At 35.0% G+C, this 12,826-nt stretch overlaps 1 protein-coding gene across 5 annotated transcripts in view; it reads left to right on the top strand.

Annotated features, from left to right (window-relative positions):
* NCOA1 (nuclear receptor coactivator 1) overlaps positions 1-12,826 on the top strand; it is a 243,507-nt gene that overhangs the window by 70,026 nt on the left and 160,655 nt on the right. The window lies entirely within an intron of this gene.

The following is a 12,826-nucleotide window of genomic DNA, read 5'->3' on the forward strand; positions in this document are numbered from 1 at the left end:
TAAAGAAAAACCAATGTGTTGCCAATTGTTGTCCAAGACTAAAATCTGCATTGTTTACAAAATAGCCAAACGTCATAAATTACATTATTTTAGACATGCAGATTCTTTTTAAAAAGTAGCAAGCATTTTAACTAGCACTTGACCAGTATTTTTGAGCATTAATGTTTAACACTCAGAATTAAAAATTTAAATAAAAGCTTTTAGATGAGCAAATGATGAGTTTTTAATTGAATTGACACTTCAGTTGAATTGGTTGAGGAGTGGGCTAGAAGAATATATTCAAGTGCCTAACTAAATCATTTTATATTTTCAGGGTTAGAGGTTGAGTTGGAAAAGGGCTTTAGGTGATTTTTTTTTTTTTTTAAGATTTATTTATTCAGAGAGAGAGAGAGAGAGAGGCAGAGACACACAGGCAGAGGGAGGAGCAGGCTCCTTTCAGGAAGCCTGACATGGGACTTGATCCCTGGTCTCCAGGACCACACCCCGGGCTGCAGGCGGCGCTAATCCGCTGTGCCACGGGGGCTGCCCATAGGTGATGTTTTACCGGAATCTTAAGATTATTTATTGAGTATGTATGGTCTGCTCTACATGTCAGATATTGGGCTTTTTACATATGCATAATATATGGTTCATTCTTCAATGGACTAATAGTTTTTTATAAACTAACACATATTGAGATAAGGGTAATAATGATGTGCCATGGGAACAGAGATTAATTTGGAGAAGGGACAGGAGGAGAGGGGAGTTAGAGCTTTGCAGAGAAGATGGCATGAGCTGGTACTTGAATGATGGGTAGACCCACACACCCTGGAGCAAAGGAAGAGGTATGTTCTTAGATAGGATGTGCAGCATGAAGGGATGTATAAGAGTTTTCTTTCTTTCTTCTCACTAAATATAAATAAGCATTTTGATCTTTTAATTGGTGGTTGTAGAAAAAAGCTCTGTTAATGTGTCAAACCATTTCTCATTGAATTCATCTGGGATACCTTTATTAAAGTAAAAATTGTCTGAACTGCAAAGTTATAAAGCTACATTTTGGAAGAATGGAAGTGTTCTAAATCTTGATTGTGGTAGTTCTTTTGTTAAAATTCATTCCCTGTCCATCTAAATTAGACATGTTTTATTGCATATAGATTTTATTTCAATAATGTTGATTTAAAAATTGCCTGTGAAATCGCATTTTTTCCAAATTTGTACCTATTATTTAAAAACTGCATTTTTGAAGAAGAGATTTTTCAGCTCTCCATTGTCAAACTAAATGTTCAACCCAAGAAACAAGCATATGAATCATATAGCATTGAGCAGAATAAAAGCCTGTGCTTTCGTGGAACTTATATTTTAATGGAAGAAGGAGACAGATAATAAAGAAAACAAAGAAAGCATATAATTATTTCAGGTGATTAAGTGCTATGACAAAAGTTAAATAGGAGAGTGGTAGGAAAGAGTTTTCATTTTTAGGAAGAGGAACCAAATAAAACCAGAATTAGAAATCGGCTTTTTGGTTGTGTTCTTTAAATATGACGAACACTGAACTCTCTTAAGATTGGAACTAAGACTGAAAACCTGTGGAAATTGCATATGTAATTATAATATGTAATTGATTATACAATTAAAATGTAGAGTGTAAATGTTGAAAGTTGAACACAATAAAATAAATTGAGCTGTGGGAGTTGAGTATAGGTTTCTCAATTTTTGTAGCAGAAATTCAGTAAATGCTATCTAAAATTCAAATGTGAGGGAGAAGCACAGTATTGGCCCTTGATAATCTTTTTTTCTTAAGGTAAAGGAATCTTTCTGGCCTCAGTGTTTTCTGATGTCATTCTAACTCTTATGCAAATACTGTTTTTCTCTGGCTGCTTCCAAGATTTTTTTCTTTGTGTTTAGTTTTCAGAAATGTGTCTGTTTGGATGGCTTTAGGTTTAACACGGTTTGCAGTTTGTTCACTTCTTGGATTTGTTAGTTCATGATTTTTACCACATTTGAAAATTTGTTGGTCATATATTTTCAAATAATTTTGCAGTGCACACTATTGCTCCTCTCCTAGGATTTCAATGACATGAATGTGAGATCTTCTGTAGCTGTTCCACAGGTCCCTGATGCTTCATTTATTTATTTTTTTAACCTATTAACTTTCTGTTGTTCAGATTGGATAATTTCTGTTGATTGATCTTTAAGTCCACTGATTCTTTTGTTAGTCCATCCAGTGAATTTAATATTGGCTGTTGTATTTTTCAGTTCTAAAATTTCCATTTTGTTCTTCTTTTTGTCTTCTATTTCTTTGCTAAAACTTTCTGTTTTTCCATTTATTTCAGTAATTGCTTATTGGTTCATTTTACTGAAAGCTCCTTTACAAATCCTTGTTAGATAATTCAAACATCTTTGTCACCTCAGTTCTGGTGTCCTAGTTGTTTTTTTCTCATTTAAGTTGAAGTTTTTCATATATTGCTTTATTTTTTTTTCAGAATGAGTATAATTATTATAAAAACATTAGAATAAGAATAAAGAGGAAATAGAACCAGTCTTAGCTATATAAGCTCAATTTCTTTTTCTATAAAGAAGAAATAAGGATGTCTACTTTGTAGACTTTTGGGAAAGACTGCATGAGAACATGTATGTAAAGTATCCAACCCAGTCCCTGGCATATAATAAATGCTTAGAAAATATTAGTTAACTTTGATAGAGAACAAACTGAGGGTTGATGGAGGGATGTAGGAGGGGGATGGGCTAGATGGGATGGGGTTTTTAAAAATTTTTTTAGTGTTTTATTTTTTTTATTTTTTATTTTTTATTTTTTTAATATGTTTTTTTCATTGACGTTCAATTTGCCAAATATAGTATAACACCTAGTGTTCATCCCATCAAGTGTCCTCCTCGGTGCCAGTCACCCCATCCCCTCCCACCTCCCCTTCCACTACCCCTTGTTCGTTTCCCAGAGTTAGGAGTCTCTCATGTTTTGTCACCCTCTCTAATTTTTCCTAATAATTTTTCCTCCTTTGCCCTATAATCCCTTTCACTATTCATTATATTCCCCATATGAGTGAAACCATATAATGATTGTCCTTCTCCTATTGACTTACTTCACTCAGCATAATACCCTCCATTTCCATCCATGTCGAAGCAAATGATGGGTATTCGTCCTTTCTGATAGCTGAGTAATATTCCATTGTGTGTGTGTGTGTGTGTGTATATATGTATATATACACACACATACACCACATCTTCTTTATCCATCCATCTGTCGATGGACATCGAGGCTCCTCCCCAGTTTGGCTATTGTGGACATGGCTGCCATAAAGATTGGGGTGCAGGTGTCCCGGCGTTTCACTGCATCTGTATCTTTGGGGTAAATCCCCAGTAGTGCAATTGCTGGGTCTTAGGGTAGCTCTATTTTTAACTCTGAGGAATCTCCACAGAGTTTTCCAGAATGGCTGTACCAGTTTCACACTCCTGCCAACAGTGCAAGAGGGTTCCCCTTTCTCCACATCCTCTTCAATAATGGGTTTTAAAGAGGGCACTTGTGATGACCACTGGATGTTGTATGTAAGTGATGAATCATTGAAGTCTACTCTTGAAACTAATGTTGCACTGTATATTAACGAACTAAACTTTAAATACAAAAAAGAAAATGTTAGTTAATTTGGAGCTGCTGCTGCATCTTCTTTTTCTTCTTCTTTTTGATTATAGTGTGTTGAAATCATTACTGTCAACTACATCACATTTTAAGGGAAGAAGCTCTTTAAAAGAAGTCTTAACTCCTCCCCCACCCACCAGTTCTTTAAATTGTGATTTCTTAATACAAAGATCAGCCTGTTTCTCAATACTGCCTTAGCTTTTTTTTTGTTGGGGATAGACCTTTTTTGTTGTTAAACTGGATGAATTTCCTCCTTGTTCTAGGCCCCAGGAAGTTCATCCTGTTCCATCCTTTCTTTTATTCCTTAGGGAATCTTCTCTCTCTAGGACCTATCCAGGGCTAAAGTGGAATGATGTATTATTGGCAGCTCCCCCTTTCTTGCCACCAGGATGGCAAATACACCCCCCCCTTTTTTTTTTCTCTTAGGATTTTACACTTAAGCATAGGGGAAAGGTTGGAGGAAGAGGTAGAGAAAAGGATGGTGGTCATGACAGATAAACACAGGGATATGACAAAGCTTAGAAAATCCGAATAGCTTTTTAAGGGCTTTGGTAGGCCCTTATTCTTGCTGAGTTGATAATTGGAAGCCCCTTTGAACTGATACATCTTGATTTTTTTCATTTTGTCATGAAACCCCTTTGACTGTCATGATGGAAAGTTTTTCCTGAGAATGTGACATTTAAGCTGAATTCTGAAAGATGAGTTAGAAGTAACTAGGTGGGGGAAGAAGAATGCGCAGGCAGACAGAATCAGAATATCTAAAGGTCTTTAAGTAAGGAAGGAGCGTATAGCATATTGAAGGTACTAAGAGATGTCAGTGTGGAAATAAAGATGGTGTGATACAAGCAAGGGGCAATATCTAGACAGATAGATCATTGGAACAGAGCAGACAATCCAGGTATAAGACGCACACAAATACGACCAGTTGATTTTTGACAAAGGTTCAAAAGTGATTCAGGAGAGAATGAATAACTGGTTTTTAGTAAATGGCTTTGCATTCATATACAAAAAAATAAACCTTGATTTATACTTTATACCTTATATGATGATTAACCCAAAATGCATCATAGATCTAAATGTAAAATGAAAAACTATAAAGCTTTTGGAAGAATGCATGAAGGAAAATCTTTGTGACTTGAGATTAAGCAAAGAATTCTCAGACGTGTTACCAAAAGCACAATCCAGTGAAGAAAAAAATGGATAGATTGGATTTAATAGAAATTAAAAGCTCTTTCTCTGTAAAAGCTACTGTTAAAAGACAATACAAGCTACAGACATAGAGTAATAAATATTTGCATATCACATGCAGTAAAGGATTTCTCTCAAGAAAATGATAAAGAGGATCCCTGGGTGACTCAGCCGTTTGGCGCTTGCCTTTGGCCCAGGGTGCGATCCTGGAGTCCCGGGATCGAGTCCCACATCGGGCTCCCGGCATGGAGACTGCTTCTTCCTCCTCCTGTGTCTCTGCCTCTCTCTCTCTCTCTCTCATAAATAAATAAATAAATCTTAAAAAAAAAAAGAATATGATAAAGAACTGTCAAAGCTCAACAGTAAAGAAACAACTCAATTTAAAAATGAGTAAAAGACGTTTCATTAAAGAGGATATAAGGTTGGTAAATAAACACGTGAAAAGATGTTCAAAATCATTAGCTATTAGGGAAATGCAAATTAAAACCACAGCGAGGTATCAGTACATGCCTGTTAGAATGAGTAAAGTAGGAAATAATTTCATGAGAATACCAGGTGCTAACAAGGATGCAGAGAAACTGGAACTACCATACATTTCTGGAGGCAGTATAAAATGGCACATATTTTTCTTAAAAGAAAATTTGGAATGAATTTATAGAGATTTATAGAAAAATTACCAAGACGATATGGCATGCCCATGTACCTCAATTTCCTATATTAACACCTTATAAAAAAACCATGGTATATATTTTAAAATGAAGAAACATACATTGGTACATTAATTTTAGCTAAACTCCAGATTTTATTCATATTTTACCAAATTTTTTTGTTTCTAATGTCCTTTTTCTGTTCTGAATTCAAATCAGAATCCCACATTTTATTTAACTATCATGTTTTCTTAATCTACTCTGGTTTGTGAAAATTTGGTAGATTTTTCTTCTTTTTGATAGCATTGGCATTTTTGAATAGTATTGGTCAGATATTTTGTAGAATGTCCCTCTATTGGATTTGTCTGATGTTTTTCTAATGATTAGACTTAGGTCATAGTGTTTTGGGAAGAACACCACAAGAAGTGAGGGGGTGCCCTTTTCTTTACATTGTATCACAGAGTACAACATAATATGACTTTCACTGTTGAGGTTAACAGGACTGATTTTTTTTAAATTTTTTTATTTTATTTTAATTTTTAAAATTTTTATTTATTTATGATAGAGAGAGAGAGAAAGAGAGAGAGGCAGAGACACAGGCAGAGGGAGAAGCAGGCTCCATGCACCGGGAGCCCGACGTGGGATTCGATCCCGGGTCTCCAGGATTGCGCCCTGGGCCAAAGGCAGGCACCAAACCTCTGCGCCACCCAGGGATCCCCTGATTTTTTTTTTAAATGCTCTTAAAACTAATTTGTTTTTTTATATAGTTAAACATATATTACCATATGACCCAACAGTCACCCTCTGGGTATTTATTTACCTTAGAGAAGAAAAACTTAATATGACATAAAAAATCTGTATACACATGTTTATAGCAGCTTATTCATAGTCACCAAAAACTGGAAACAGCTTCAGTGTTTTCCTATTGGGTGAGTAGATTAAAAATGGGGTATATCCATACAGTGGATTACTACTCAGTAATAAAAAGAAATAAGTTAATGATACATGTAACAACTTGGATGAATCTCAGAGACATTGTGCTAGGTGAAAAAAGCTAGTCTCAAAAGGTTACACATAGGGCAGCCCGGGTGGCTCAGCGGTTTAGCTCCGCCTTCTGTCCAGGGCCTGATCCTGGGGACCCGGGATCCTCGAGTCCCGTGTTAGGCCCCCTGCATGGAGCCTGCTTCTCTCTCTGCCTGTGTCTCTGCCTCTCTCTCTCTCTGTGTCTCTTATGAATAAATAAAAATAAAATCTTAGAAAAAAAGGTTACATATATTATATGGTTTCATTTTTATGACAGTCTTGTATATGATAAAAAGACAGTCATTCTGATTAGACCAGTGAGGGTTTAGGTATAGTTGGAGGGTGTGACTGTAAACATGAGAGAAATTTTTTGCTGGGAATGGGGCTCTCTGTCCTCTACTTATGTTGGTGGTTACAGTATTCTATATGTATGTTGAAATTCACAGACACATGAAGAAGTAAAATTACTGTATGATAGTTTATAAACTGTAATTTTTAAAAAGTGAAGCTACAGTTAAAAGAAAAAAAGACTACAGAACTAGAACACAGAATAGTAGCAAAATTGGTAAGAGGTATGAAGAAGTTGAGAGGAACCACACACATCATTTGGTTCTCATAGGACTTAATGGATTTTAAGCATGACCTGATCAGATCATTTTTAAAGAGAAATGTGTGAAATGTTTTTAATATTCAATGGGGAGAATGAATTGATGGGGGATAGACTGAAGATCTAAGAGGAAGAACAGAAAATAAGGCAGTTCTTGCATATTTCCTGCAAATATTTGTAAAGTCCCACTTCCTGAAGTCTGTTTATGGTGTTAGGATTGTTGTGATGATAAAAAATAATTATAATTACAAACAGTCCTTTGTTTCTATGCTTTTGACTTTTTAAAAAAAAATTTTTTTTCATTTATTTATGATAGTCACACAGAGAGAGAGAGAGAGAGGCAGAGACATAGGCAGAGGGAGAAGCAGGCTCCATGCACCGGGAGCCTGACGTGGGATTTGATCCCGGGTCTCCAGGATCGCGCCCTGGGCCAAAGGCAGGCGCTAAACTGCTGCGCCACCCAGGGATCCCGCTTTTGACTTTTTTATACAATTTTTGCACATTATACCCTGCTTTTCTTATGAAAAAACAAGACTTTGTAACCAACTAATATGGTAATTGCCTAATTGTGTCTGGACAATATTTTGGTTTCAAAAGTGTAGCCATCTTTAAGAAAATTATTTATGCAGTCCTTGGGATATTTTTTAAATGATTTTATTTATTTATTCATGAGAGACACACAGAGGCAGAGACATAGAGGGAGAAGCAGGCCCCATGCAGGGAGCCTGGTGTGGGACTCGATCTCGGAACCGCGGGATCACCCCCTGAGTCGGAGGCAGACGCTCAACCACTGAGCCCCCCAGGCATCCCAGTCCTTGGGCTATTTTAATGCTTGCTCTTGTTTTGTAAAAATGAGTGGAAAATTAAAGAAATTCAATTAATCGTGGTAATTGTAAGTATGCTTATAAATTGAATATTAGGTAAGACCAAGATTAAAGGTACAAATCTTTGGCTTTAGTCAGATGCTTATCAGATGAAAGTATATTAATCCTTTGTTGAAGTAAGAGGACAGAATTTGAAGAAAATTTAGAAATGTTTTAATTATATTGTTGATAACTGGTCTGGTGAAGTTAGGGACATACATGTGTTTTAACCTTCTAACAGCAAATCATTTGTTCACACATTTTGCCTTTCATACAAGTTTTCAGGAATCTATTATATATAAATATAAAGAGTTTCCTGCAATGGTAGTATTGCTAATTAGAAAAACTCTTTTATGTCAGATCTCATGAAATTGTCATTTTTGAAGGCATGAAATTGTAGAATATTGGCAATTTCACCTGGTAAACCTAATATACTGATTTAAATGCACACATAGTTGTAGGAAATATATAGTATTGTGTGGATTATTTTTCATAAATAGTATACTTACTAGTTGGGTATTATGATTTTTGCACTCTACAATATGTTTAGATCTGTGTTTTGTCATTTTTTTCAGTTTCTACATTTTTTTTTGTTATGGCTATATCATAATTTTATTTGAACCCTCAAGGTTTTACTGCAGATTGTTTATAATTTTTTAAAACTACTAACAATGAAGACAGAACTAGCTTTGTATGTGCTTTCTCATGCGCCTACATGAGAGTTCCTTCAAGATAAAGAGAGTGGAATTGCTGAGTCATATGGTATATACATTTTTAAAATGTATTATTTGGAAAATTTCAAACATATGCCAAAGTAGGCAAATAGAATAATGAATTCCTACTCACTTTCAACAATTATCAATCCTTGACCTATCTTGTTTATCTGTACTCTCACTCACTTTCTCCCCTCTCGTATTTTGAAACAAACCTTGATACCATGTCATTTGATCTGAAGTATTTCGCATATTTCTGGAAAAGATAAGTGTTTTCTTTTTTTTTAAAAACCAATAACAGCACCATTATACTTCAGAATAATAATTCTTTGACATCATTAAATATTCAGTGTTCAAATTTTCTTTCTTTTTTTTAAATTTTATTTTATTTATTCATGAGAGACAGAGAGAGAGAGAGAGAGGCAGAGACATAGGTAGAGGGAGGGCTCTCTGAGGTGAGCCCAATGTGGGACTTGATCCCGGTACTCCGGGATCACGCCCTGGGCCAAAGGCAGGTGCTAAGCTGCTGAGCCAACCAGGGGTCCCCAGTGTTCAAATTTTCAATTGTTTTAATGTCAATAACATTTTGTTCTGTATTTTTATTATTTTACTTGTTTGATTTGGGATCCAAATAAGGATCACAATGATTAGTTGGTACGTGATTATTTTTCTTAAGGTTTCTTTTAATCTGTTTTTCTCCTTTTTTTCCTCTCTCCCATTCTCTGTTTATCTTCTCCTCAACCCCCTTTTCTTCTCCTGCCCCCATTTTTTTCTCTGTTTTTAAAATTCTTGCAGTATATTGATTGGAGAGACTGGGATATTTATCTTAAAGATTTTTCCACACTGTGGCTCTTGCTTATTGCATTTTGTGACATTGTTTAACTTTTTTCTTGTCCTCTGTATTTCCAATCAACTTTTAGTTGGGCATGGATGCTTAATGAGATTCAGGTTTGATTTCTTTTCTTTTTGTCAAGACTATCTTCTAGACAGTGTTGTCATTTTTGAATTGACTAGTGGAAAATGTTTTCTTGGTCTTTTAATATTTCCCTAATTACTAGTGAGGTTCCTTGTTTTCTTTATTTTTAGGATCATTTGTATTTTCTCTAATGGGAATTGCATATTCAAGACTTTTTTTTTTTTTTTTTTTTTTTTATTTATTTTTTTTTATTATTTATGATAGGCACACAGTGAGAGAGAGAGAGAGGCAGAGACATAGGCAGAGGGAGAAGCAGGCTCCATGCACCGGGAGCCCGACGTGGGATTCGATCCCGGGTCTCCAGGATCGCGCCCTGGGCCAAAGGCAGGCGCCAAACCGCTGCGCCACCCAGGGATCCCGGAATTGCATATTCAATATATGTTTTGTCTCTTCCTGTTGCATTTGAACATTTTTCTTACTGGTTTTAATTTCTTTGGATCTTTTGATTACTCATCCTCTTTTTCTCTTATATAATGCCAAATATTTTTTCTTAGGTTATTGCTAGGCTTTGACTTTGATTATATTGTCCTCCAATATACAAAAATTATACAAAAAATTAGCACATTTCTCCATCTTTTTATGGTGTATGTATACTTTTTAGTTTAAGAAATGTTTCTTTCCTCACAGGCATAGAAATATTCACTTAACATTTTTTTTAATTGTAAAAAACACATAACATAAAACATCTTAACTGATTTAAGTGTACAGTTTAGAGGTGTTAAATATATTTTCATTGTTGTACAGCTGATCTCCAGAACTTTTTTATTTTGCCAAACTGAAACTTTTTTTTTCTTTTTTTTTTTTCCAAACTGAAACTTTTTTTAAGGTTTTATTTAAATTCCAGTTAGTTAATGTTCAATGTAATATTAGTCAGGTGTACACGAAACTGAACCTTTATATCCATTGAACAACTCCCCCAGATCTCCCCCCAGCTTTTTAAAAATAACTTGAGACTTAATTTTCATTTTTAGCTATTTTATTTCTTTCTTTTTAAAAGCCTTTTGATGATATGGAGTATAAATCCTACTTTTATTTAAGTATAGTTTGTCATTTGTCATGGCAACATTTATTAAATAGTCTGCCTTCCTACTAATACCACATTTGTATATACTAATAGCTCATATTTACAGGTGCTGTTTCTACAATTTGTATTGTGTTTTGTTGATCCTTTTTTGTGCTTATGTGCCATTACCATCTACTTTCAATGACTTGTTAAAATAGTTTTTGATATCTAGTAAGACAAAAAAACTTTTTTTCATAATGGTCTTTGTTATTTATATCTATGCATATATGTGTGTCTTTTCTCTGTATTTTGAATCTACTTCATAAGAGGCATGAAAAATTTTGCTAGCATATTATTTGGATTTATATATCAATTTGGGGAGAATTAATATTTTTAATATGTATATTGACTTTCTCCATTTATGCTTTGAAGGTTTTGTCCTTTTGGAAAGTTAGTTTTCTACGTGAAGACCTTATACATATTTCACAATTTTTTATTCCTAGGTGATTTTTATTTTTGTTTCTTCTAGAATGAAGTGATTCGTTTTTTTTGTTTGATTGTTTTTAAATTGTAGTCTTCCTGCTCTGGTTTTGATTTTCCCTTACTCTATTTTACATTACATTTTCATAGCATTTATCACCTTGTAACAGAGCTGATTATTTATTTTGTTTGTTGTTATTACCTGTCTTCCTTACCTTTTCCCCAAACCTAGAATGTAATATCTCTAAAGACATCTGTCTTTTATATCTTGACCTCATGCTGAGTACTCCCATGAATTCCAGTAGTGATTCACTCTGTTCTCTATTAATTTTATAGGAATAAGTATTCATATCTTACAGAGATAATGTTTTGGGAGTGTTTTCCTTTCCAGAATGAATATGTTTTCTTTTCTTTTCTTTCTTTTTTTTATTTATTGCATTAGTTAAGTCTTCTAATACTGTGCTGAATAGTACATGTGATTTCCCTCATTATTATCTTGTTCTTAACCTGCATGCAAATGCATCTGTTATTTTATTCCTAAACATAATGTTTACCATTGGTTTCTTTCTTTTTTTTTTTTTTTATTTTTTTATTTATGATAGTCACAGAGAGAGAGAGAGAGGCAGAGACATAGGCAGAGGGAGAAGCAGGCTCCAGGCACTGGGAGCCCGACATGGGATTCGATCCCGGGTCTCCAGGATCACGCCCTGGGCCAAAGGCAGGCGCTAAACCACAGCGCCACCCAGGGATCCCTTACCATTGGTTTCTAATAGGTTTAAACAAAGTAGGGGAGTTTTTTGTCGTTCCTAATTTTAACAAAGTAGGGAATTTTTTTTTTGTTCCTAATTTGCTAAAGATTTTTATTTTAGGATTTTGAATTTTATCAATGGGAAAAGGAACATGATACATCTCTAGGAGAATTTTCACTGTATTGTAGATAACCTCACCAAGAGACGGGAAGCTGAACATACAGTAGTTGCTAAGAAATAGAAATTGCGGAGAGCTTTTGGCAGTCTTACAGGGGTGAAGAGCCTTGGAGTTCAGGTACTAAGACATCTATAACTTGAGTGACCAAGACCGTGAAGAGAATATAAGCATAGAGAAGTGAGCCCAAAAGTCTGAACCCTGTTGCCCCTAGAAATTGTTGCAGATTAGTAAGCACAAACTAATAGGCAGAAAAACTGAGCAGAAAGCAGCTGTTGAGAGGCTGAGAAGCTAAGCAGAGTTTTCAGCAGTCTAATGGTAACTAGAGAGAGAGAGGAGTCCTGGTAAATGCCCTCAGCTTTCAGATGAGATCTGTGAATAACTATGCCATAGCAACTAGAGAAATAGACCAGGTCTTAATGTGTTTGAAAACTGGCTTCAGGTTAGCTGATTGGATTAGCTCCCATTGCCAACCAGAAACTGAAGAAAATCTTCTATAGAGAAAGAGGAGCATTCACAGCCTCTAAAGTTTTTATTACACAATATCTGACATTCAGTCCCTAGATTCTACACATGCCAAGAGTCATGAACAAGAGAAAAACAGATATAGAAACACAGATGATCAGGTGTGCACTTCAGTGAAAAATGTGCTACTTCCATTATCCCTTTTTTTCAGATGAGACATCTATCATTTGAATTGTCTTTTCCCTATAAAACATCATTTTTAGGCAAGGCATCATTTTTTTCTCTTGCTGTTTTCATTACATTTTT

Source organism: Canis lupus, chromosome 17, assembly GCF_011100685.1.
Source record: "Canis lupus familiaris isolate Mischka breed German Shepherd chromosome 17, alternate assembly UU_Cfam_GSD_1.0, whole genome shotgun sequence".
In the NCBI taxonomy this organism is placed as follows: Eukaryota; Metazoa; Chordata; class Mammalia; order Carnivora; family Canidae; genus Canis; species Canis lupus.